Raw genomic sequence first — 26535 nt, 5'->3', positions numbered from 1 at the left:
TTCTCAGGAAGGGTAACAGAACATTGGAACAGGCTGCCCAGGGAGGCTGTGGAGTCTCCTACTCTGGAGACATTCAAAACCCACTTGGACGCCTTCCTGTGTAACCTCATCTGAGTGTTCCTGCTCCGGCAGGGGGACTGGACTGGATGATCTTTTGAGATCCCTTCCAATCCCTAACATTCTGTGATTTTGCGAAAAAGAGTAGCTTGGATTCTTACTTTGCTTTCCAAATATGCCAAAAGTCTCAACTGAAATGAAGATGATCTTTCACTAAACTTACATTAATAATTAAAAAAAAAAATTAAAGCAGTAACTTTAGGCCAACCTTTTATAGAAAGTCCAGCTATTGAATGAGACGATGTGACAAAAAAAAAATACAGGTCTTTGAAGGGACAAAAATCAGCTTTTGACAACTATAGCTACTTCTGCAGCTGCAGAGACAACATTTTCTTCATGTCAATCTATATTTCATTTCCTTCAGCTCAACAGCTGATTCGTTCAAGTTCAGACACTGATGAGGAGCTGAGACACAGGAATGTTTGTTTTTTCTCTTCCTAACAACGAGAGCAGAGCAGCATTAAAGCATGATCCACTACTTCTAAATCCCCTGGGGACAAATGGTGACAAACCCATCAGATTGATTAACTCAGGGCATTTTTCCTTTGTCAGTAATTTATCGAGTTCTAAAATAAACATATTTACCTTTATTTTGTGATATATCTAGCAAATTTCACACAGCTTGAATTAGTAAATAAAATGCTTTCATAAAGCTAGTGGTTTGTGATTTTGCTTGAATCACATTTTTTATCCAAAAGCACTTTGTTACAAATCACAAATGAACAAGCAGGACATCCTGAGACAATTAATGGCAAAGAGGGACAGACAGAAGTCTCAATGTCAACAGGGAGACAACAGAGGCTCAGCAGCTTTCACAGGTCCCAGTGATTTCAGTTACAATCCCTTGCTCAATCCCTCTTCGGTTGAGCTGGAGTTTCAGCCTTTTAGAGTGAAGCATGAGGTGATTTATTAAAGGGGATCTACTGTCTCCTAGGATCTTCTCTACAGACTTAGCTTAACATGTATTAAGTTACACTATTATGTGTATGTTCAATGCATTACCCGCCTGTTCCTCACAATAAAGTAGCAAATGCCCTGTTCTGCCGGTGAACAGCAAGACTGAAATTCACCCGAACAACATAACTATGTGCTACAAATGCAGAACAAGTTTAAAACATACAATTTAAATCAAAACTGAGACACCTGACAATTTAAATTACTTTTGATTCGATTAATTTTCATAAATAAGGAGAAAAAAAAAAAAAGACAGAGAGAAGGAAGGTTAAAATAATGCCAGAAAGATGAGAAGTCTGTCCTACCAGTATGTGCAATCCCTGCTGCAGCCCTGGGGGCTTGCTGCTCACCCACATAATCTGGATAGAATAGGAACGGAGAGATTATTTCCAATGGTAAGTGAAAATTAAGCAAAAATGCTACTTGTCTTCACATTCTAGAAACAAGCTACCCACTTCCCACAACAGCAATGGAGAAACCCATGTTAAAAACAATTCACCCTGACTGGTACCCTGAAAGAGACACCATACTTTTAGTCACCTATAAACACAGATCCTTATTTGATTATCACTGTCAATTGATCAGTACCTATTTGTATCTCTCTGGGGTACAAACATCTGTCAGAAAGTAGACAGTACACTAATTTTGCATTATTAAGCATATTCACCTGTGGTTTCCAGTCATGCTCAATTTTATTTCCAGTCACATTGTGTTTTATTCACTGATTTTTTTTTTTTTTTTTTTTGGTCCCCAACAGCCAATATATAGTGCCATCAAGTGAGAGTAAACTTTCCAGAGAGAATTCCAGTTTTTCATTATATTTTCAGGGTCCACAGTTAGCTAGAAATGTACATAGTTCAGCAAAAGACCAAAGAATTCAGCCAAACTATTGCAGGGACTTTCAAATGTAGGTATTGAATGCTTATGTTGTCATTTACAAGCCTGATCGGTCCATAGTCATCATGACACACCATGGAGATGCAATCCCACCAGGGAAAAGGAAGCTCCTAAGGAAATCAATGGAGATGCAGCTTCACCAGATACCCGAACCCATGGAGAAGAAGGTGAACACAAAGCATCCACAGAAACATACTCAAAAGAAAAACGTTTCCATTTTCACCAAAAATCACATTTTATATTCCTGCCGTAAAACAGATGAAGATTTTGACTGTGAGCGATGGAATTGTTGCCCTACAGCACTCCCCGTGTCCCAGGTGGCACACTGGAGCATGGACCACTTTGTGATACTAACTAATCAAATCCCTGTTATAAATAGCATTAAAAAGAATGAGAGTCATGGTACACAACCAGGTATCACAGCTTACTCTGGTCCTGCATGGCCTGCTCAGAGCAAAACTCCCCTGAATTACCCAGGCTTTAAACCTCTAGGCAGAAGCACACGAAAACAAAACAAAACAGTAAAATGACAGGGTTTATGAAAAGAGCAGCAGACGTTTCCCTCTAAGCAGGTAATTTCAAAAGATCTGTACATGGAGAAAATAACGAGGAACTGCAAAAAAGCCCAGCTTTTCCCAGTTCCGTCTACATGTTGACCCCCAGTCCTGCAAAGGCTTAGACTCATGGTTCACACCTCTATAAATGACTTTTCAAACTGCCTGTGTTCTGCCCCAAATCTTGCAGTCAGTCATTCCTGCTGGTGGGTTTCCAGCAGCCCCCAAGCTGAGAGGGGTCTCGGTTTTACTACTGACTAGTCATCAGCTGAAACTTGGGCCATATGAATGGGGCCCCATCTGACAGCCTTATTAACACAAATGATTTTTATTCTTCATGCCTGGGTAAGCCATGGGCACATGCTTGCAAGATCAAGGCCTTGGTCATTAATATCTTCAGCAATCGTTTCACCTAGAAGCCACACTCCGTCTACACAGAAATCTTTCCGGGAATCTGGTAAAAAGATTGATGAAAATTAAACATCTACTTAGTGAAACTGAAGTAACCAATATATGATTAATACTTTCCAATTATATTTCAGTACAGTACATTGCTGAGTTTGTTATTACCTGCACTCTTAACATTCCATCTGCAGTGTTAAATCCATCTGTTGCTGAAAATATGACTATATCTTCAAGGGTTTCTGAATCATCATGCTGGTACCTTTTAACATAATTATAATGAAGAGTGATATTCATTATCCAGCGGAAATTAGAAACCTATAAATATGAGGGGAGGAAGGGAAGAACTGAGGTCCAGCATTGCCCACTTTCTCAATTGATCATGTTGGCTGTTCCCACTTAAAATATTGCTCTGGACTCTGGGTGTAGCACCATCAGTCCCACTGGTGTTTCACCAATGCCTACCATGGGGGGACTTCATCCCTCAGCTTTACTCTGCCAGATGGAGGTGGGCAAAGGACCTGGCTTCATGACTGGCATCCACAGGAGGGTGTGGAGAGGGCAAAAACCTTAAGATCATACACCATCAAAGCCTGGGAGTCCTTGCCCGTAGGAGGAGGAGTGGCTGTGCTGAACCACGTCTCCTGACCACACGGGTTGTCACCCAGCTGAGATGGCAAGAGAAAAGCTCCAGTCATGTCTAGCTTTGAGAAGTACATAGTGCTGTTTCTAAACACCTGGTTAAATTGATGGAATAAGTTTATCATACTTTTATGCATATAACTTAGATGTTAAAAAAACCCACAACTCTAATACAGTAACCGCTGGTTTAAATGTGCCTGCAGGTAACAGAAGGGAAAGCTTATGCCACGGTCTTCCCTAATCTCTGCTCCCCTCCATCTCCTTCCTTCTGCCCTGCTAGGATTCCTCCTCACAAAATCAGAAGTTTCTCTCTTAAAAAAGTTTTTTAAAAAAATAGGAATTATCAGACACCATTACACAGTTATAGATAAAATATAGGCTCCACTTTTCCCCCAAATCCCACAGCAAATTGTCTAATTTTGAAAGTCTGCGTAGTAATCAGTGAAGGACAATTTTAGAGGAAGAACCCAAATTCAGCTGTGGGTTTTAAAAGCCTGCAAACAAATCTCCTTCCACCATGGCAAGTCCATGCAGATCAATGAACCACAGCAGAGGAGGTTTCTTCGTTAGAAAACAATTTCAGATCCTTACACGAGCATGAAGCAGGACTCATTTTGCTGCAGCCAGAGGGACCCTACGAGGATCCGACCACATGGTCCTACTGGCTGGGCTGGATGAGGCCCCCCTGATGCCAACCAAGTGTGCCTGGGCTTTCGGAATAGGAGGAATCTTTCTCCCTCCAGGTTCTGCCCTGCAGATTTAAAAGCCTGAAATGCATCTCGGCAAATCCAAAAGCTGTGCAAGTCCCTATTTCAAGCTCAGCAGGACTGCCTGGAGTCTAACTGGCACAAGTAACCATTGCCAGTCCTCTGATGAAAAGCCTGTACTTCAAAGGATACAGAGTCCAACTTGCAAGACTAAAACTTGAGGAAATTATTCAAACTACTGGGTGAGCCATAACATTTTTGACCTGCCACTATGAACCAAAGCAGTGAGAAGAAGAAGTTTAATATTTCTTCCCACCATACTGCTGAGAAAACACATTGAGTAAAACTGCAAGGAGATAACATGCTCTGTAGTTCATCTGCCTTGACCTTTAACTTCAGTGAGAATGAAAAGATTTCTTAATCTGCCTGCCCCAGAAAGGTTTTATGCCTCAACATCCCCGTACTGCCATCCTATATCAGATAATGAGGATAGCTTGGGGCCCTTAAAAAACCACAGACTATCCCATCTCCTCAGGAGGAATTCCTGCCTCCTGGTTTGAAAGAAAAACAAAAAAACAAACAAACAAACCCCAAAAATACAACAAAAAACCAAACCAAACATCATAATCAAAACTCACAAAACCCACACCCCAAAAACAAGCAACAGGCTACCAGCTTCTGTCCAAGGCTGTTAAGTCAGGACTGAAGCAGCTGTGACTTCTCAGCAACACAAGAGCACAAAGAGGCTTTTCTCTTTAATGTTAAAAGCGGGAGGTGAGTGGGGTCTTACCGCTTTGTGGTGGTTTTGGAGGTTTATGGATTACTGGAAACAAGCTTTCTCACATCCAAAAGAAATTCACAGGGTTAATAGCCAGCGGCACACAGCTAAAATGTGAGATTGAGAAAGACAAGAGCAAGACCAAGCAAAAAACCACTGCAGATTAACTGCAATACTTCAACGGAAGAGCTCAGAGTTTTAACAAAATCTTCAAAAAAACCCACATAAAAATTAAAGCTACTGAGCTCACTAAAAAAGCCTCAGTATTGCTTTTCTCTTACCAAGCTTTTATTATTATTCTTTGGAATATAAGTGGTGATCATTTTCTACTCAGAGCCTGACACAAATCTTACAAGTTACTAGAGCTACTTGAAAAAAAGTGAATGGGTTTAGCTTTATTTCTCCCCATAAACAATCTGCTATTGGAAGCAACGAAGTCTCTTGAACATCTCCAAGACTTCAATTGCCTATTATAATTTCCCAAATAATCCTCTCATATGGTTATATGTTCATCACTACAAGTATACTCTCATGTATTTTCTACATTCCTACTGTCCTGGCAAAATCGGTATTAGGGCAGAATTTAACCATTTAGCAGAAGAATACAGCATTAAGCATTACAGACTTTCCACAGCATACTTAAAATTCACTCTCCACAAATATTCATTTAATACTGGCATGAATTTTCCTGATCCCTTTAACATACCTGGAATTTTAGTACTTGCTAAAACACTTAGCCAAGAATACATGCACACATACAAACCCCAGATGGAATAAACTTGACTAATAATTTGCATTTGGGTAGAAAGTGTTTGTATGGCTACTTTCAAGGAATGGAAGTATCTTGAACAAGCTCTATGCTCTGACTTTGGCATGGACTTGCTTACCAAACAGTACAATGCAAGAACATTTCAAAACTACACGAAGAAGTTGGGTAATGAATGTGTGGAACAAGCTTCACAGCTTCTTACACAAACGAATTGGCAAACCTGGATTTTTCAAGCAATGTCATGAAAAGATCTCACTAAGGTAGAAAACACTTCATTAAGTGAACATCCCTGCCAGATACGTCTAAGAGCTGGCAGTGAAGAGAAACAACAGCATCATGTACAGCTCACCATTTTCAATGCAAGATGTGGGGCTTGACTGGTTTGGCACAGAAACTGCAAATCTACGGAGTCAGCAGTGAGCAAAACTGTCACCATTTGTAATGGTGAACATGCTCACAGAAGCTCGTGCAGGTCTTTGAAATATATAGCCTGTCCATTATCAAAAAGAAAAATTGCTTACATTGCTGGAAAGCACTGGTGTCCACACAGGACAAATGTCATTGAAAGGCCAAGAAAATGATGAATTTGGCCTCTTTTTGCAAGGATCATAGAGAAGGTCTCAAGTACATGCACTGCTGGGTATGCTGTCCTCTGCACTGAGGCTACAGGATGTTCAACTCTCTTTAAAATGGTCTGAAGTGGGATTGAGAAGGTGATGCCAGACTTCTGCCCAGACCTAAATTTTCACTTTTGCGCTCATTTGGTGTACTTTAACGTGAAAATTTAGGTTGCAACAAGCATCATTTGTTCTTATGCCTCTCCCAACATCTGTTTCCAAAAACAGAAATTTTTAAAAAATTGCAATAATGATTGCAAATGATGGCAGATGCTGAGTTTACCTGAAAGACGTTAGTTCAGAAATGGTAGACTTTTTTCTGTTTCACTGGTTTTTATGCTGTTAAAATTAGCTTCCCCACACGGTAAAAATTCATAAAAGGGAAAAGTAGATGTTAGATTTTTTCCCTTGTGATGGTGCAAGTTTCTTTGACAACAAGTTGTTTAGTCCCAGGCTTCCTCTGGTTTGTGTAACACGTGGAATCAGTCTTAACGCCTGCTAAAAAACACTGAGATCCATCATGTGGTATCTGACCACTAACTGATCCCACTCCGCTGCTATCAGCTCAGCTCATCAATTCACAAAAAAGTTATCTTTAAATGTTGTTCTTTGCAGTGTCTTGATGTTTATATTAATTTTCTGTATTTAGGTGTTCCAAAGAAACAAACTGAATCAGCACACATTAAGAAGGAAAAAAAAAACCAACCCATTTTATCTTTTTCCTTTTGCTCTCACTTCTTTCAATGCTGCTAAAAATCCAGAGCAACTCCGCTGATTTTAACCAATGTACAACAGTAACTGGATGTATGAAGCATCATGTTATTTTTATTTCTGAGGAGTGGCTCCAGCCATCTTATTCCTGCACTATTTCCTGCTACGTAACATCTTTCTGCATGGCCTTCAAGTCTTTTGAATGTTCTGTTATCTTAAATACATATCTGTGTTTTATATATATTTGAAAAAAGATCAGGAGAGGTTCTTGACTATCAGACAAAATGAATTCAAATGAATCCTGAAAGATCTCCTCTCCAAAATGTTGATGTTAAACAAGGCTGTAGAAGAGATCCCTTTGCACACTGACACAGGGATATCTTAAAAATACAAGATCCATCGCAAATCATCTTAAGTGTAATTTGCTGGTTTTATCTTCTCTTAGTACTCTATTAATTCCAGCCCAAAGTAACGTCATTCATCACACCATGGGTCACAATAGTTGTTATGGACTGTTAGCTGGTGTAGACAACGTACTCCTTTGCTCCATTGTTGAGCGGTACTGGGAGACTGTCACCTCTGCAGACCACAACATCCTGCCTGGCCCATCCTTGATTAAGCACCACGTGAATCAAAATCAGAAAACATCAACGTAGGTGACTCAGTAAGAACCACCTCCCCTTCTGCAAGCCTGAAGACGGTAATGCTCACCAGGAACAGCAAGCTGTCATCTTTGGGTAAGATGGTGAAGAGAAAACCCATGCCTAATGTTTAGTCTTCACCAAATATTCTTAAAACTGCCTGATCCTCAGTCATGTCACTCTCATCATGCTGGTAAGTAGGCAACTGCATCCGTGATGTTTTTTAACTGCACATTTGAAGCCTTTGCCTCCTGTTACATAAATGCAGGAAGAAAGTTACCATGTGCTCTTTCTATCAACATAAATTACCAATAACATTTTCACATTTAAGCAGATGAGACACATGTCTTCTGTTCACCATGTAAAGGCTGGATCCACTTAAAACCAACAGGAGCCTTTTCATCCACTTCAGTGAACTTTAGATCATGTTCCAAAGAAGTGACACGATTATTTTTTCACCCTCAGATATATATGGGGCTCTTCTTAGTAACCAGCCTGAAGTCTGCATAGTCTCACTGCAGAAACTGCAGAACATAAAAATCTTTTGTTTTTCCAAGGAACTTCTGGTTTTGGTGTTGTGGTTTTGTTTTTTTCTAGAATACACGCAAAAGAATTGAAGGTTGCTCAGAAAAATTATGAGGATAAGTTTTACAAGAGAAGTTGTGCATATATTTTGTAGGAATTGCATCACATAGTTGAACTCATATCTGATACAACATATCCCACACTGTGATCCATCCATGTTGGGGACCTTCTGTCACCAAGAGCGTTCAGATTATTATTTATCAGCAGTCTGTAGTGTAACCAATCATGACCATCCTTCTACTAACCCCAGCCCTATGATACACTGCTACAACCGAAGACTGATAACAAGGATTTGCATTACTTTTCACAAAGAAGTACACAGCAAAATACAAGATGCTAAACCTCATCTCCTAGATCCAATTAAAGCAGTATCTTTGGGGAGGGGAGGTGTTGCAACGTTTATCTGGGCCTGGAGGAACTATCCTGTTGCCACACTAATAATTGTTGTGTCTAATACAACAACACTTCCCTGTATCAAGGGGATTCTCACAGTGTTTGTGTCTGCAGCAGGCAAGGAGGAGCGACAGCTTTCCCCGTTTTGCCAGCATACCTGCTGCGTGGCAGGTCTGCACGAGGCTTGGGTCCTTCCCAGGCGATTTGACTTTTAGAGTAGAAACATAAGTTACATTTAAGCAGAGGGTACATATTTTCATTAAAAAATACTGCTGTTTGTAATACTATCTTTGGAGTACTCTTGGCAGAATAGATTTTAAGCAAAAGATTTCTTCTCAGCAACAGTTTCCAGGGAAGTATTTGCACATGAAACATCCACTGGATTTGTGTTACCCCAACAGCCTAAAGATCAACATTTTGTAGCAGACTGACCGCCCAGACACATTCTTTTAGACTATGTAAGCACAACCTGGGAGCAGAGTGTGCCCTCCTGTTCTCACCCCAATAGTGAAATTCTCTTGACGCGGAGAAATGTTACTATATTTTCTTTTGCAAGTCAACAAATAGCACTGTTTTAAAAACAACAAAGATCTTTAAAAGCCTCCTATTTAGAGGTCCTACACACACTTGGGAGGCTCCAGAATCACACCTGATTTTTTCACATCCTAGAAGTTATTTCAGTATATAAATTCCTTTTTGCCTGGAGGAATTAAGTGCACACAGAAACTTTGAAGGATGTGGCTTTAGGTGCCTGTGAGAACTAACTACAGTGGTACAGCTGGACTGAGCAGCGACACTATCGGTAAACGTAGGAATAGGCCAGACACACCATTGTTTACCTCCCAAAATTCTAGACATTTCAATACTTAAACTGTAAGCAATAAAGCATTATCCTACCTAATCCTCAGAAGCCTGCTGAGTTTACCCTTCAGCAGTTTGAAGGTTTGACTATTACTAAGCAAACAAACATATATCTGGTATGCAGTGAGGTAACTCCACTAGCAGAACTAGCATCAGAGAAGGACCATGTCCAAGGCATATTTTTAAAAACATTCATCTGACTTCAAAGAGTCATTACTCCACTGTCCCAAATGTACTTGCATAGGTAACATGCACTCAAAAGCACCATAAGCTCACACATGGAAGCAAGATCATATACAACCCTTCACACCCACATCTCACCCAACCTTAGGAGCATCCATCTTCACTCTTATTTTGAAAAATGGACTGCAACAGGAGAACTGCTCATGAACACATTATCAGTTGCTTGAAACTGAGCCTAGCACAACAAGCAAAACAAACACTCCCCAAAAGATTAATGCAGCGTTTGCTGACTGGCAAGCTTGCTTTGGATGTGGCACAGCAGTCCTGCCTGCAGACAGCCAGGCTCCATCGCTCCACAGACCTGTCTCCCAGCATGAGGCGCAGAGTGGCAGGTAGTAATTCTCATATCATACAAATCCCACTGAGGGAAGGATGTCATGGTCTGTGTACAGTTCTGCAAATGGGTGAACTATCCCCGTAGTGGGGGGTTAACAATGTGCAATGTGTTTTTTTCCTTTGGCATCCACATCTTCAGCATCTCAAATCATGGCTGTAAGTGTGCAAGGATGACCTGGTCAGCTTCTGATACATCAATGCAGTTTCATGTTGCATTTGTAACAGCTCCCTTTATCAGGACATAAGTCAAAACATTTTCTGTTTACAAATAAAAAAGCCCAGTGAATCTTTTGCATACATATTAGCAGGAGCATGTGAATTCCCAAAGGCAAGTCTGTGCACAAGTGCAGGTGTGTGTAGATAAACATCAAGCAACTCTTAGATGCATCAACAAGTTACCAGGATAATACTATAGAATTAACAGTTAAACACAACAATTATCTTCTAAGCTTTGCCTCAGACCATCAATAGTCTTATGCCAGTTGATGCTATTGGCAAAATTCCCATTCGAAAGGTCAGGAATTCTCCGTTAACCTCTTGAACAACTGCTCAAAGAGGGCGATACATCTGTTAGAGTAGATGCATGGAGCAATCCAATCAGTAATTAGCCAGATTTTGGCACTTGATTTTTATTAGATGCATCAGTTACATGTAGGAAGACAAGACACGAATGATAAGCTCTTGAGAACTTACACAGCCACTTGTGATGAAGATCCAGTTAGCAGGAAAAACAAGTTAGCAAGCTACCTCCCTCTCTACCTTTTATAAATAACATAAATCCAATTCAGACAGGCAATCTCAGGTACTTTGTATGGCTGATAATGGACAGGGGCAAGGCACTTCAGATTGCTGATCACAAAAAATGTGAGAAGCCCAAGTACCCAAGAAGCCACAACACCCCAACTCACACCCAGCAGCACAACACTGGCTAATAAATCAGTACAGCTTAGGTGTAGCTGGCAAGGCCTTACTACTTTTCTAGAGAATTATTAAATTTATGTCAAACAGCCAATATGTGCTCTCACCTGTAACTGAAACGGTCTTTTATCTGTGCTTCCTAATTGAATGAGGTTGTCCTCCATTTCTGGTGATGGGAGGTTTTGGTACTGGTATCGCAGACCCACACCCAGAAAATCTTTCCTGTTAGTGTCTATTTGACATGTGTCTTCTGACCCTGCGGGGCAGACCCTGTTACTAAGGCAACGTAGTTTAGTCTGGCTAACTACAGGAAACAATTCACAAAAGTCTCTATTTCACATTTAAAGAAGTGATATCTCATCTACTGATAAAGTATCTTGCAATGGACCACTCTCATATGAACATCTTGTTTAGACAATTAGCAGTTCTGGATAAACCTTCGTAACAGAAGGGGGAAGAGAGGCAATATATGTCTAAATAGAAACTGAAGTATGAAAATAAGTTTGTGCATCAGTGTCCTACAGAGAGTCTTAGAAAGTCTGTGGATGTGTATCTTCAGATACATGCTTAGGGATTCTGGGAAACCTTATCAGTATCAGTACAAGTAATTTTCCGGGGGGGGAGGTAATATTTTAAGCCAAAATATTTTATCCTGAAATAAAAGTATCTCTTAGAAAATACTGCCTCACAAGACTGTATTTTCCGCCTGTCACTGTTTCTCTGCCCTTTGCAAGGAAGATATGCATCACGGAGTCCTTAGTGAAGACTTGATTTGAGGAATTTCAGCCACTATACCAATGCAGACATCCACAGTGATGCACATGAGATAAACAAATCCCACTCCGATAATATTTTGAAGTGTTCATTTTGAGATGACATTTGAGCTCTGCTGATCCCATGAATCTGTGCCATGTGTTATTGAAGAAAGAATTAACATCACCCTAAGAAACCTAGAAAGGGTAAAAAAAGTTCTGACCTTTACTTTCACTGTTATTCTTCCTCGTACAGATTTCTCTAATATCTTCAGGTTGTAAACAATCTTAGAAAATGTTGCTTTTAAACAATTCTCATGTGAGTACAACTACTTGGATGGCTTACAGAAGACTTTTTTTATGTAAGGATTTACCACTGTTCTATAAAGGAACCTGTAAAATGTGAAACACCACCAGATGAAATGCAAAATAAGATAAACCCTTGTGAAACATCCACTCAGTATTTCTATAACAAATGGTTTGAAATCCAAAAATAAGCTTATTCCAAACACATACTGGTTGTTTTTCAATCAGTCACCTTTCCTTCTCTTGCATTTTGCAGATATTAAGGCAAATTTACCTTCTCTGCCACTATTCGACCTGAAGCAGTAAAGCAATGTCTCCAAAGACAAAATCCAGGCAGGCAGGCTGTACCTTGCTCAACTCCATGGTAAATGAAGGCCGAGATACTTCTGTCTGCTCTGTCAGGTGTGTCAAGCAATTCACAGACTTCCACAGATATTTGTCCAATGTGGGTAACACTTGACTCCAGCTGTATGTGCGGAACAAGTATTTCTACAATAGTCTCCAGTTCAGTAAACCTGAAAGCAGAGGATTTATTACACACAAGATCAAGAAGCCTCTCCTTTGATCATTTATACAGTGGTCGATGAATGAATGCATTCAGAGCCCAGCTTTGGCACACTCTGAAATATTCATGGATGCAGCCAAGAACAATAGATAGAACGTTTGTTAAGAGACCAGATCCTCTGCTGGGGTACGTCACGAGGTGACTGTGACTTCAGTGGGAAAACACCCATTTATACAAGCTAAGAATTTAACCTTTTTGCACATTGAGCTCTTCTCTGTAAACAGTACTTTACTATACATCTGTGAGCCAGATAATAAACACTTCAGAAAAATCACTAGAAGGCTTCGAGAGCTTTATGCACTCGCACAGGCTCTCAGTTGTAGCGCAGAGACCAGAAGTTAGCACTGATCACATCTCAGTAGCAACTAACCATTATAAATATCAAAGTCACACACGTTTGGACAATTTCTTTAAGCTCTGTTGTATTTCTGAAGAACTCTCTTCAGACCTCTGCATTTTATTCCACAGTACTGGGATGGCTACTCACAGCCTATTCTTGAGTAGAGATGGATACACCCACTAAGGCCCAAAACGTCAAACAGGACTCCCAGAACGTTTCCTTCTCCTGCAAATCCAATGGATGGCTACAGGATACCGCTTCCCTAGAGCAAGGTTCCCCCATAACCCCACCCCTCATCCAGCCATGGCTTGTCCCAGAACTAGGACAGCACCTGCAAGTTATTGGCACCTTGAGAGGAATCATTCATACAGCCTGAGGTGGTTTTAAGTGCTATGAAAGCTGTCATCAACTGGAGGTACCCAAGCACATCAAAGTTTATTAGGGAGTTTTCTGAGACTGTTGGCTAAAGTGGAGTTTGGGAGTGCTCTTCTCATAATAACTACCACAGCTAACCACTGAGATTTTTCAGACAGATGTAAAAAACAAAGTAGTGGACAACTTTCACCAGAGGCAAGCCTCTGAAAACCTTAGGTAACAACAACAGCAACAAGAATAATCACCTCCAACTGAGAATTAAAACACAAAATGAGGCACTCCCCTAAAAATGATTTTTCTTCGATTCAACATAGCTTACTGGGTTCAAAATGTAAGTCACATTGCACGACTAAGATCCCACCTGAAAGTTCTCAGTCTCACACTGTCTTCTTCCAAAAACAATCAGCCATTGTCAGCATACTTAACTTTGCCAGACAAGAAGTGGCAAGCAAACTTCTGCTAAGGTAAATGGTACTAACAAGCTGGTAAAGAAAAAAACATCATTATTTTACCAGACAAATCCTACAGTGTTTACTCAGGGGGGCACCTGAAATTTTGCTTACGTAAGTACTGTAGGCTTGAGCTCATGCTAAAACAATCTCAACAACATTTTAAGTTAATACATTAAACTTCTAACTTTATTCAATCATTTACACAGTAATAATTTAACATGGGAAATAAAGAAGAAAAAAATGCCTTTGTACAAGTTATTCTATTAAGGACTGGAATATTAATGTTATTGGGTACAGAAATCCTGTGCAACCATGGAAACTATTGCATAGGATCCATTCGGCCTCCAAATCTGAGACATGGCCTATGGTTGCTATGAGAAGATACAGCACACGCCCCTCAGCAGCTCCTATTAGAAAGTGATATTTAGATTCTATTGTATGTTTGTCTACACTTCATCTCAGTACAAAGTTATTTGTGGAACAGAGGCTAAGGAGACATTTTTGAAATGTGAGAGCATACCTTTCAGATTAATCTAGGAAATCAGATGCTGTTTCACAACAGTTCAGGGTTTATTTGTGACAATTTAACTGATGTCTTCCCTTCTTCTGAAAAGATAAAAAAAGGTATCATGAAATCAACTTTGAGAAGTTAAAAATTAATTTATATTCCAGGAGCATGCAAGCTCATCCTCTTCAAGCTCATCCTCAACCCAGACTAGCTGCAGACATCCTAGAGGAATGAGCGATAAAGAAACACTCTCCTGGGTTTTTAAAAAAACTCTTTGAGATTCCAGAATTTAAATCAAAAATATAAATTTAAATCTTCTGTAACCTGCTAAACTCAAAACTGTAACCATCAATTAATCGATATTATTTTCCAATTGCAAAAGCAATTACACTACGAACAATTATGCGACAAATGAAAACATCTTGATGTACCACAGTAACAAAGGAAAATCAAACAAAGGATTTCTGAAATGTTTATGAACACACAATTCAGAGAATGTCATCCACCAGCAGGGTGGGCTGGGAAGAAAACTTTCCCCATGAAAAAAAACACACAACTTACATAAACCAACACTTGTAGGTTTAAAATAATTTACTAAGTCTTCAAAGCAGGCAATGATCTATCCACCGGCTCCAGACAACAGCTCTTCCCACAGTGATTTCCCCCAGCAGCTGGGCAGGGCCAAGTGCCATGTTATCCCTCTCGCCATCAGAACAATCCTGTACATCAAGCATCAGTTTTCCAAGGTTTTGTGTCACCATGTCATTTAAAATTGCTCCTACCTCACAGGAAATGCTCTGTTTGGGAACATCGAACTGTAGTTTGGTTTCAATAACATACACCATCCATCCTCTCTCTGTGCTGATGCCTCTAGCCCCCGAAACAAGTTTTCCTGCTTCTACGTGTTCAAGATGCAACAGAAATATCAGAATATCCAACCTGAGAAAACTGAGCAGAGCTTCAGTCTTTTGAGTCCAGGCACCTCCTTTAACATGGTTAAAACATGCAGAAGATGACAGGATAACATTCCCGTGTTTATTTCCAAGAATTAGCACTTAAAGCATCCTTTCTGCTTAGGAAAGGCTTGAAATTGCTCCCAGCTTGATCATTATCAGAAGGAGTTTTGATTAATATTTTATTTTAAAGTCTATAAAAAACCAACCTAGCTTATTCCAAGCTGTTGCAGCTGCACCTTGCTCCATGTCACTCAGTGGTCCAGTGGCCACAGCTGAGCAGCTCCCAGGTGTTACAGGGTGTTAGATCAGCACAGGTCAGTAGCTCATCTGACAAGTGCTCAACAGATGGAGATCGCTACCCTGACTTGCAGACTGGCTGAGGTCACTCTGCGTGGACAGGAACACGCTACAGACAAACAGTACGCTGCAACAAAATCAGAATAGTGATAAGCAGTTGAAAACCAGACACACAGCACCAAAAATGCTTATTCAGTTGTGGCAGTAGCCAAAAAGCACAGAACCTCATAAATTATTAACTTACATAGTAGATGGCAGAGCACCCTTCTTCCCTCACTTCTGTTTAGCAGACCATTATTTTGGAAGACCCAAGCTCCATGCTCCACAGACAGTTTTCTGCTCTCTGCAAGATTTGTATGTCCTGCACAATAGGCCAAAGTGGCCCAGGTGTCCTTTGCACCAGAAAGGACTTTACATCAGGTCTGATGAACTGAGAGTGGTGCCACATCCACAGAGAATATTGCACCTCTTAGGAAAGCATTCTCTAAAATCCATCAATGCCTCCTGTTCCACGTGTGATTTTCCCAAGCACAACTACGATTGCCCCCATCCTACTCCTGCATCACACTTTGCTCTTGTCAAGGGAAGCTAATGGTACTTAAGTGCTTTCATACAAGTACATTTGGAAAAGTCTCTGTGAGAAGTACCAGTTAAATGCTCAGCTCCTGATTTACAAATGGTAGCAAAATCCTGAGCCTGGGCACTTGCCTTTAATTTACAAAATAGATTTTCTTAGGAAAAGCAGAAGTTGTGAATGTGCACAAGGTGGCAGAGAGATGTTCAAGGTTGGTAACCTGGTTCAAACACCACTACAATCACGAACGACTGGAGAAACCATGGGCCCTATTTTGGGCACACCTCTGCTGTCATATCAAAGGATTCAGATTAAAGAGCTGTCAGGAACCATTAGTTCAGATTGACCAGATCTTCCACCTTTAGAAGACCATAAACACCACTTTAAGCCAAACACAAGAATGGATAGACAGTAAGGACCACCACGGATCACTCTGCTCACTGACGATCAGCACTATGGGAGAGACAGCTTGGCTGAAGCTTCTGTTCAGAACACGCTACCAAACACAGCCTGAAGGTTCTAGAGTGTCAAATACTGTGGAGATGTGCTGAACCAGAGAGAAATGGCAGTGACCTGCAAGCTACTGTCTGGTAACCCATTCACAGCCACAGTGACGACCACTTCTCATGGCTAAAATTAACCTGTACAGGTCAGTAGGTGCCCTGCTTTAAGTAAGCCTTTGAAATCTTGGCCCATTACAAAGAGAAATACTTTCAAATCATAAAAATTAGGGACATCTAATTTAAACCAAGGGCTGTTTTCAATATTCATGTATTTTTAGTAATATAGCCTTTCTCCTACTTTCTACTGAAATCATATAATCACACAAAACTGAGTAGCTCTCAAAAGCTGCATTTATCTCCATTCCAGCCACACATATTTTGACCAAGATGACAAGAGCAAAAAAAAAAAATTACAGAAAAGCTCCCATGTTTATATTAGTGCTTAAGTAACATTCAGACCTTGCTCGGCTTTCTGATTTACCCACTGAAAATCGGCAGACTTCCTCACAGCAGTAAATAAATCTCCATTCTGGACGGCAAGATCTCCACCCTACGGAAGTAAAAATATTTTTTCCCTGTTAGATAGAAATTCAAAAATGTTTTTCATCTGGTTCCACCATTAGGCTTTTCAGTCTGGTTGGGATTTGGTCGTTCTTTTATATTTTAACATCCAGGTTCCAACACTCTTGGAAAACACACATATTCCAAACTTCAAATTAAAATGTAGGTATTGCAATTGCAATATTTGATCTATTTTCAGGAAACCCAAACTCTTATGCCTACTATCTCCTATACGTATCCTTAGGCCCTCAGAGCTACATAGGTACTATGGAATATTAGTCATGCTCACTTAGAATTTAGGCCAACAAAATCTTGGCCTTCAGAGTATCTTTTAAATGTGATATATTTACATGTGATAGATCGATGTAATATATAAAATGCATTAGCTCTTACTGTATTTTAACAAATGCTGAAAGCTAGCAATATCAAGATAGATTTATGATTTCCCCCATGCTTTGTTTTACCGGTGATAATCAAAAAAGACTGCTTGATTTAGATCATTTAACTGACTTTCTTGTTCATTTTTCAGTTAATGTTATTTCAGTATATTTTTTCTTACTTTTAGCGAAATTGTAGAGGTGCAGACACAGACACAAATCCCAAAGTTGCCTGATTGCTTATTGGATCTTTTTAGAAACATGTTGGTATCTCTCTATTCTGGAGAACATTTCACAGTTCAGTGATGGAAAATAGTTTGCACTTCATTTGTGCATGTACTAATTTTAGATTAAACAGGACCACATAAATCCTCCTGAAAAATGATGCAATTAAGTCAGACCTATTTGTAAAAAGGACAACACGTGGCTGTAATTATAATGGCTAAGCATTCAGTAACACATTGACTTATTAGCACGTTAAGAGGAGTTTGTGCAACATGCTGAGTAAGTCTTCACAGAAATAAATCTTAATATTCCCCCAGAAGCCACTAAAAACAATCCTGTGCTGCACTTCTGATCAACTTCCACAGTGATCTGCTATTTCAAAATGCCCACTTTTGCTGTAAGCACAACACTAAGCACACTCTGTGCCTACTGCCATGGTGTGAAGTAGCTGGAGTTACTCAATTTTTCTTCTTTCTGAGCAAAACTATTGTCCAAGAAGGACTGAATGACCAGCATATGCACCAAAGCTCTTGAGTATAAGTGTTTCAACTGACCAATCATCTGTGAAGATTTACAGAGCTCATACTTTAAAATCCCATGGCAGTCTGTAGGAAGATTTAGATTCCTCAGCACATTTCTAAACCACTGGCAGCCCCACAGGAGCTATCACGGCCTTCACTAAAACTACCTACGAGAAAGACTGGCCACCACCACACATGCATTCCCGTGTACTTATCCATGTCCAAAGACTATGTCCACAGCAACCCCATGACGGGGAACATCTTAAGTTTAAGATCATTTTTTGCTGTTCATAACCAAATTCAACTCATCTATACCTTAGCTGTAGAAATCCACACTGACATGTAAGCATCCCTGCTGCATGCTGCCCACAGGTCATAATTTCCATTGTGGTGACTGGTAAGTGGGAAGGATTTTGTACTTGAGACATACCTGTCAGGGCAAGCAGGGCAGACGAAAGTGTCCTGGGAAGGTGACGTGGCCCAACCCATCGAGGATGCTTCCAGGGTATGGACCAGTGGCACACGCTCTAATTTTCACATTCAGAAAAAGCCCCTGTGAACTCAGCTCCACAAAGTGTGGACTGAAGATGAGTTTTGTCTCAAATACAGGCTCAGGTCTGTATTCAAAGTGCAACATATACGCAACAAATTCCCTGTACATAGCTTTTTGGACAGCAGGTCTTCTACTATCTCCTTCACATTCAAAAGTTCATGTGCAGCAGGTACAAAAGGAGATAGGAGAACCTCAAGACCCAAAGCCATCAGGTAGGCTCGTGATGGCAACACTCTACGGTCACAGAGGTCTGGCTGCCGCATGCAAGACGGATTTCCTTTATTGCTGTGGATGATGATCTGGAAGAATGATACAGCACCGCCAATCAACTGTGGAGCATTTGAAGGTAAAAAGACAATTAAATGTAATTTTTGCCTTTCAAACCCTAGTCCTCCTGATTCGCTGCTTTATTTTCCAACATAACAGGAAAAGCTCATTTTCATAGTCGCATGCCTTCTACTGAACCAGATCAGAAAATCCCTCTCATCTCCAAAAGGCTCACTGCCTTCAGTATTACGACACTGAGTCAGTTGTTTCTTCAGTTCCAGTGACCTTTCTTCCCCTACTAGCTGGGGGGCTTGTTTTTTTTCACAGAACATGTAATATAAACATAATCAGCCCTTTCACATCATGTAGCTCTTCACTTCAATGGGAGCTTCGTGAGATTTTTTTTTTTCCTCCCGCTACACTCCAACTAAAGTAAGAACAATCCATAGGATGGAAAACAATAAATGAAAGGACCTTAAATGCTAACACACATTCAAATGCCACTAAAACTGCACCTGTGTCTTGTCATTTCAAAATTAATATAAGGCAAGGTATGTGATCCCTTTTGCTAATTAACACAGCCCTCTCAGATTCCCTTTTCCCCTCACGGTAATTAGGACAGAAAAAAACCCTCACATAGACAAAATAGCCACAGGACTCCCTTGCTTAGCAAAGCGGTTGCAGGAGAAGGGGAAAAGCTCTGTGCATGGGTAATTTTAAACACCTGATTGCCTGAAGCACGCAGGTGCAGGAGAAACGTTGCCGAAGTGATGCAAGCCTTTAACAATGCCATCACAGTTTGCATGAAAATTCAAAATCCTCATTAGTCATATGAATAATTTATCAGCTGCCCCATGAGGTGGGGAAGGAACACTTGTTGTCTACTCAACTAGCAAGGAGGTAGGTTACCAGCAAAAAGGGGAAGGAGAAGCAAAATGTTTCCAAAAAATAGAAATTTGCTTTTAAAGTATGGTCATTTCTTGCAAGAACCTTTACAGAGGTATCACAAAGAGACCAGTCTCAGAGACACAGGGTGTTCCTTCCAATGGAGGGAAAGGACTGCTCAAAGCAGTTAATGCACTTTAAATAACTGGGCTGACTTTAATCCACCTCTTATTCAGGTACAGAGTGTGCAAAATTTATTAAAAAGTACAAACCAAACTAAAAATCCAGTATTAGTAGCTACACATTCTCTAAAATGGATTTTAAATTAACTTGAGAAAGTTTGAAAGTACTGTAAGGAATAAATGTCGCTTTTAATCTTTCAAAGCGCAAACTGTAGCATTACTGTTATCTTCCCCTGCCAAGTGTAAGAAGCGTCCTGCTCTTCAGGCACCCAGCAGCGTTTCTTGGAAGGGCAATGAAAGAGTGAATGGCATAAGCCTGCCAAAAGGAAAATCAAAGCCATACCTGCAAGCTGCAATACAGTTCTAGGGATACCTTCAGACTTTTCATGTGTTTGAAACTTCGTAAAATGCTGGCGTGGTTCCTTAAAATGATTTTTACTTCTGAAAGGCAAACAACTTGCATGAAATGGGAAAGGAAGAAAGGGGGAGAAAAGACGAGGTAAACAACAACAACACAAGGACAGAGGCAGCATTAAATACAACTGGATTGTCGCAAAGCAGTCTCTTCAGAGGAAAAAAGCCTTAAAATGCAGGAAATCTGTCTAACCCTCTAACTATTCCCACTCAAGCTGCCCTGCAGTCACAGATGTTACTGATTCAGTTAGATAGCAATTCCAAGCTCCCAAAACAGATTCCAAGTGAGAAAATAGGAAAAGTCCTTGGTTGCTATTAGATACGCATTCTGAAGTAAAAAGAAGTATGGGCGGGGAGGAATTTGTGGCCTGGATTAGAGGGTCCATGGTAATTAAAGAGCAATGACAAATGGCATCTCAGCTGACCTACTGAACGTGAAGCCATGAGGTCCAGAGCTCAGGCTGCAGCAAAAATTTCCAGGGAAATGTGTCAATTTTTTTTCCTGCTGTGATTTACCGATAGGAATAAAACCCATGCAGGTCTCTGAAAATGTGACAACGGCCTACAGAGATTAGACAAAAAACTAGAGAATTTAGCAGGGCATGCTAAAAGCCTTGTAAATGATGTATTTAACTGTGGGATTAAATTCTATGGTGGGGTAGTAATTTATTGCATGATTTCTAAAAAGCAGAAGGAAAGTTATGACTTCCTAAGAGACCTAGTAGGACACATCCCTCAGATGTGCCCAGCAGTTTTCAAACATTTAACAACTGCACCATCAGTGTGAAAAGGCGGCACCAACTTGTACGAATAACAGTAAAAATAAATAGCATTATAAATCCTGCCACAGTGTGCTTCAAATGAGTGAATTAGTAGGTCACCAGGCGATGCAAATCCTTCTCATGCTGGCCTTTAGAATCATAGAATCATTTCAGTTGGAAGAGACCCTCCGGATCGTCAAGTCCAACCATAACCTAACACTACCACTAAACCATGGCCCTAAGAACCTCGTCTAAACACCTTTCAAACCCCTTCAGGGATGGTGACTCCACCACTGCCCTGGGCAGCCTGTTCTAATGCCCAACAACCCCTTCCGTGAAGAGTTTTTTTCCTAATACCCAATCTAAGCCTCCCCTGACGCAACTTGAGGCCATTTCCTCTTGTGCTATCACTTGTTATTTGGAAGAAGAAGTGGTCCCCACCCCACATAGCTCATCCCCAGGACAGCAGGCAGACAAGGAGATGCTGAACAACAAGGTCAGGCAGACCAGGTGTTGGAAGAGCTGATGACAAAATCTGAGATACCAACATCCTGGTTGTTGGCCTTACCTGCTGGGTTGCACCAGCCTTGTGCTAACACTGGATGTACAGCAGGACCTGAGGAGTGACCCCAACACTTCAGCTGCTCCTGGCTCTGCTTCTCTCCCTTTTGGGAAGCAGAGGAAGAGCAGGAGGGTTCCCTGATCTCAGGCTACCGTGTACCTGTGCAGAGATGAGAATACCAAACGTAAGCAGCCTCTATGGATACAGCCCTGAAACAAGTCTCACCTGAGGGCCAATGCTCTGGTTCAGGATGTGCTGCTGAGTCCACAACCACAGCCTGTCCTAAATTCTTGTTCCACTTTGTGGTTTCCAAGGTTGATTTGCAAGATGCTACATGTTGTTTTGAACATTTAGATTAAGTTTTTGTTTTCAGGAGACATTATTCAGAACATCTAGGTGACCTGGCAATTAGCTGGATTTGCAGTCCAATTGGAATAAACACCTGGTGACTTAATGATCCTCCTGCACAACAAAACAAATTAATCTGACCAGCCAGTGAACAAGCAGCAGAATACAGCCCCTTCCACCCAGCTCCAAACCCCATGCCATCACGCCTCCTCCAAAGCTGTTGCATACAGATAGTTTTTTACATCATGCCTGGAAAGGTCAGTAATATTTGGGCTGTTTCACAGCAATGGGGCTGGTGGGGACAAGCTCCAGAGCCAGGGGGTGTTTGCAAAATGTGCCGTTGGCAGCTCTCACCCTTTGCCAGTCGGTCTTTGAACTGAAGTAAGCCTTGTCCTGCAGCACTGCACTGCCATGCAGGCACCTGCAACTCATCCACAGCAATGCATTAAAGTTGGAGAGGTACACACCTGCAAGTCCACATGGTCTTCCAACTTTGGTACCTCTTTAGCCAACTACAAGCTGGTTTAATTTCACCACATTATTTCTCAGGTATATCTGAAACAGAAAGCAAAATTCTGCATTTAAATAGTTCCCTGAGCGCTGAAACCAGTTACACGTCACTCCCTGTGAATGTTGTTATCAGATGAAGTTGGGTCCGCAAAAACATTAATGTGCGGCAACTGCATTTCTATGAATAGCACCAGCATTTGCAATATTGCTGTATCAGTAACAGAACGCTAATTGCTTAAACACTGCAAAAACAATACATATATGTCCAGTAACAGCTTGGAATAACGACAATATTAATCAAAACTCCAAACATTTTTAGATAGCTGTAGTCAGAAGGCTTAGCTGAACTCCTTTCAGGAGAAACAAGGGCTGAATTCACTCTTTGTTTTTCAGATCACACCATCAAGGCAACAGGGAATCAGGAAGAAACTTCAGTGTGATGGATACCATCACAGAGAACAGGTAATTCTCTTAACAAATAAAGGGCTAACTTTGCTTAGGCAAAATAGGTTGGATTACAGAGAGGCAGTGGCTGAGTTTCAGGCTGCACTGTCAGGAGACACAGAACCCATCGTATGCTTCCTGAAGGCAAAGCAGGCTCTCTACAGTATATTGTTTCCTTGAAAGCAGCAAAGCTGAGGTGACAAAAGGAAGAAAAACGGATGGTAAATGAAACATATCCTTGACTAATGAAATACATGAGGGCTGGCAAACTTCAAATAATTCAAAGTTGTATTTCTGAGAGCCCACCCAACATTCATGCCTTTTTTTTTTTTTTAAACTGTCACTAAACTATCTTCTGTGCTTGAATTGAGTATTATGCTACCACTCTCTCTCATCAAATTCCTAGTTTTCTGGTTAGGGGCTGCAAAGACAGGTCTTCCAGCAGGAGCCTGTCATCCCCTGCAATCCTATGTTTGTGCAACTCAGTGGTTATGGGAAGCAGTTTGATCCTAATGCCAGGCAAGTTTCTTCCCTCATCCTTAGGCACACCAGAGCAGATCCCCAACACAACTCCTGAAGTATCAATAACACCTTTTTAAAAATTGATGTGCAATAAGAGCTGGATTTCTGGAGGGGAAAGAACTGCCAGAATAACCAGTTTGAATCCTGCTAATTGAAAGCTCAATGCAAAATTCAAGCGGAGGCACCCATTAACGTAATGAGAAGGAAACATGAAGGCTTCAGAGATACAGAGAGAACATATTCTGGACCTAAGACGCATTGAGAACACACATCTATAGAATCATCCTCCGCTGGCAAAGGGGCAATGTATTTTAGTAATTACACGCATCTTCAGCAAGGACCCAAGATGTTATTCTGTTTTCCAAATCTGCATTCATACCTCTGAAAACTCAGTGTACCCAAAGAAACTCCAGCAGTTAGTCAGATCCTCAGGCCAGGTAGTGTAAGAGAGTTTAACATCACTGGGATATCCCAGAGTGAACTGGGATCTGTGACACCTTCCACAGCCACAGCGAGAGGGCACAAAGTGCCTCATCCCTTTGGGTGAGGAAATGGACCGTGCAGTGAAGTGATGCAACCCTGAATCTTTCCCCAAAAATCAAGAAGGGATGCAACATGTACCTGCATACATGGAAAAATGCAATTTGCTGAGCACAGAGCTTGACACTGGCCATGACTTTTTACCCCTTTTGCTGAAAATAAACAGGCTGATTCAAGTAGTGAGTCAGGCATTGTTAATTCAACACACATTATTGGATTAGTTCTATATCAATCTAATAACTTATTAATACCTATTAGTTGACCTGTCATAAATAAGTTAGCATGGCCCCAGAAGATGGTTTGGGATGTAAAAGGTGATTTAAATAACAGATCGTGTCAGTCTCTGTCTTCTCTGCTTCTTTTCATTTATTCATGTGTAGAGGCAGGCAGATAATGGAAAAAGTAATTAATAGATTTGGTTTGAAAAATGTTTTGAAATTAGTGTATATTTTATTAATACAAACTATCTGTCCAACTCCAGGAGCTGGATGAATAATGGGCAGAAAATACTTCACTTACTGGAGATATAGCATGAAATTTATTGCATCAATCTTCCAACAGATACCTTTTAGCCAGTTTTAGAAAGGTGGATAAACCAAACTAAAAACAGGAGAAAGAATGAGAGAAGTGGTAATCATGCCTGACTACTTGTTTTTGTAAAAAGACCAGATTGCTACTGGAAAGCCAGATTCTCAGCTGGAGAATGATCCCTGGGCTGTGGACCAGGTCAGCCACACAGATACACATGAGAGGAGACACAGTGAGTTTGGCTGAAAGTTCCCATACGGCAGCAGTTATTTACCTACGGTCCCGAAATACTGGGGACAGCCCGAGGCACCGATTCCATGCAGACTTGTACAAGCGTCAGCAGGGAGAGCTGGCTGTGGCTTGTGCCTTTCCAACCTTTCCTGTGGCACAAACAGACTCAGAATACAGTATGAGAGAATAAGCAGGAGAGAGCTTGACACTGTTAGTGGTTATTTATTACCTATTTACTAGCAGGTAATGGCTGACCTGCAGGCTATACTGAAAAAACATTCAGTTAGCTATGAAACTGCCAACTGTTTTGGCTCCTGCTACTGAGCTTCAGAGATCTCTTGCATTGGTCAGCCTGGCAACCAGAATAGCTGCTTTGCTGCTGCTGAGGAAATCACTGTGTCAGATGAGAACAAGTTACAAAAATCAGAAAGTGCATCAACAGTATATGAACGGCAAGGCTGCTTGAGCATCTCGACTGTCTACATCATGTATTTAGTATTCAGGTGCTCAGTGAAAAAAAAAGACACGCTGTTACTCCAGAATACTACTTGAACACAAGCAAAGAAACTATCATCTAATAACTAAACATTTCTAGGCATACCAAAAATATAGTAGTCTTTGAATAACCTCTATGTTGGTGAGTAGCTGATGGCCACATTCCTGCTCAGAAACATTTGGGTTTTTCCTTGCAACCCAATGAAACAGTTGGTGAGGTATATCAAGTCCTGGCTACATCTGCTCTGCTCCAGTCCGCTCTCTTCCCAAGTCCCAAGTCTCTTCTCCCCCCTGGCTTTCTCCAAGCAAATTTGTACTTTTTCTGAGGCCCTGAACTTTTTTTCTGGGCTGTCCCTATATCCCAAGCTATACAAACAGCACAGAAGAGCTCATTTGATTTAAACCAGTGCACAAGGGAGTGTAACAAACAACAAGCTGGACAAGAGGCAGACTGCGAAACCAAAGCAAGTAAGATCACATAGCTGTATAATTGAGCCAGTCTCTGTTTCCAAATCTTATCAAGGGTCTACTTTCAAATGCAATTACAGCAAATTGTAGCTAGTGATGCCAACCTACAGAGCACAGCAGAAAGTTGGTCAGGAAGAGACCCCTGGAAGGAGAAGGTGGCTGGAGGATTCCTGGAAATACAGAAGACCCAGGCTTTGAAGTGCCCTATGAATCCTGTGTCTGGTCTAATAACTAAAACAGAGTTGGATTAGGTCTGCAGGGGCACATCCACTGGATCCCAGTTTGTAAGAAAGATCTTCCGACAAGGTCCAGCGCTCAGCCATCCTACAAGCATTCCAGATTCCAGCTTTCCAGCAGGTCTGCTGCCCAGGTTGTGCACATGCTAATG

General features: G+C 41.0%; 1 long non-coding RNA gene across 3 annotated transcripts; it reads right to left on the bottom strand.

Moving 5' to 3' along the window:
- Positions 1-279: 279 nt before the first annotated feature.
- On the bottom strand, positions 280-26535 carry LOC135580101 (uncharacterized). Of its 3 annotated transcripts, none has more exons than XR_010474267.1 (7): positions 25228-26535; positions 22068-22964; positions 17213-20765; positions 15586-15803; positions 15206-15371; positions 14436-14521; positions 280-12698 (listed from the first exon to the last, which is right to left on the bottom strand). It is a non-coding gene; the product is annotated as an uncharacterized LOC135580101 (long non-coding RNA). The 3 variants fall into 3 exon arrangements; XR_010474268.1 differs by having other exon boundaries at positions 15586-20765; positions 22068-22220; positions 22877-22964; XR_010474266.1 differs by having other exon boundaries at positions 15586-20765.

The sequence above is a fragment of the Columba livia genome, chromosome 8 (genome assembly GCF_036013475.1).
Source record: "Columba livia isolate bColLiv1 breed racing homer chromosome 8, bColLiv1.pat.W.v2, whole genome shotgun sequence".
Taxonomy (NCBI): domain Eukaryota; kingdom Metazoa; phylum Chordata; class Aves; order Columbiformes; family Columbidae; genus Columba; species Columba livia.
Note: the sequence above shows the minus strand (reverse complement) of the source record. Positions and strands in the feature narration are given on the sequence as shown.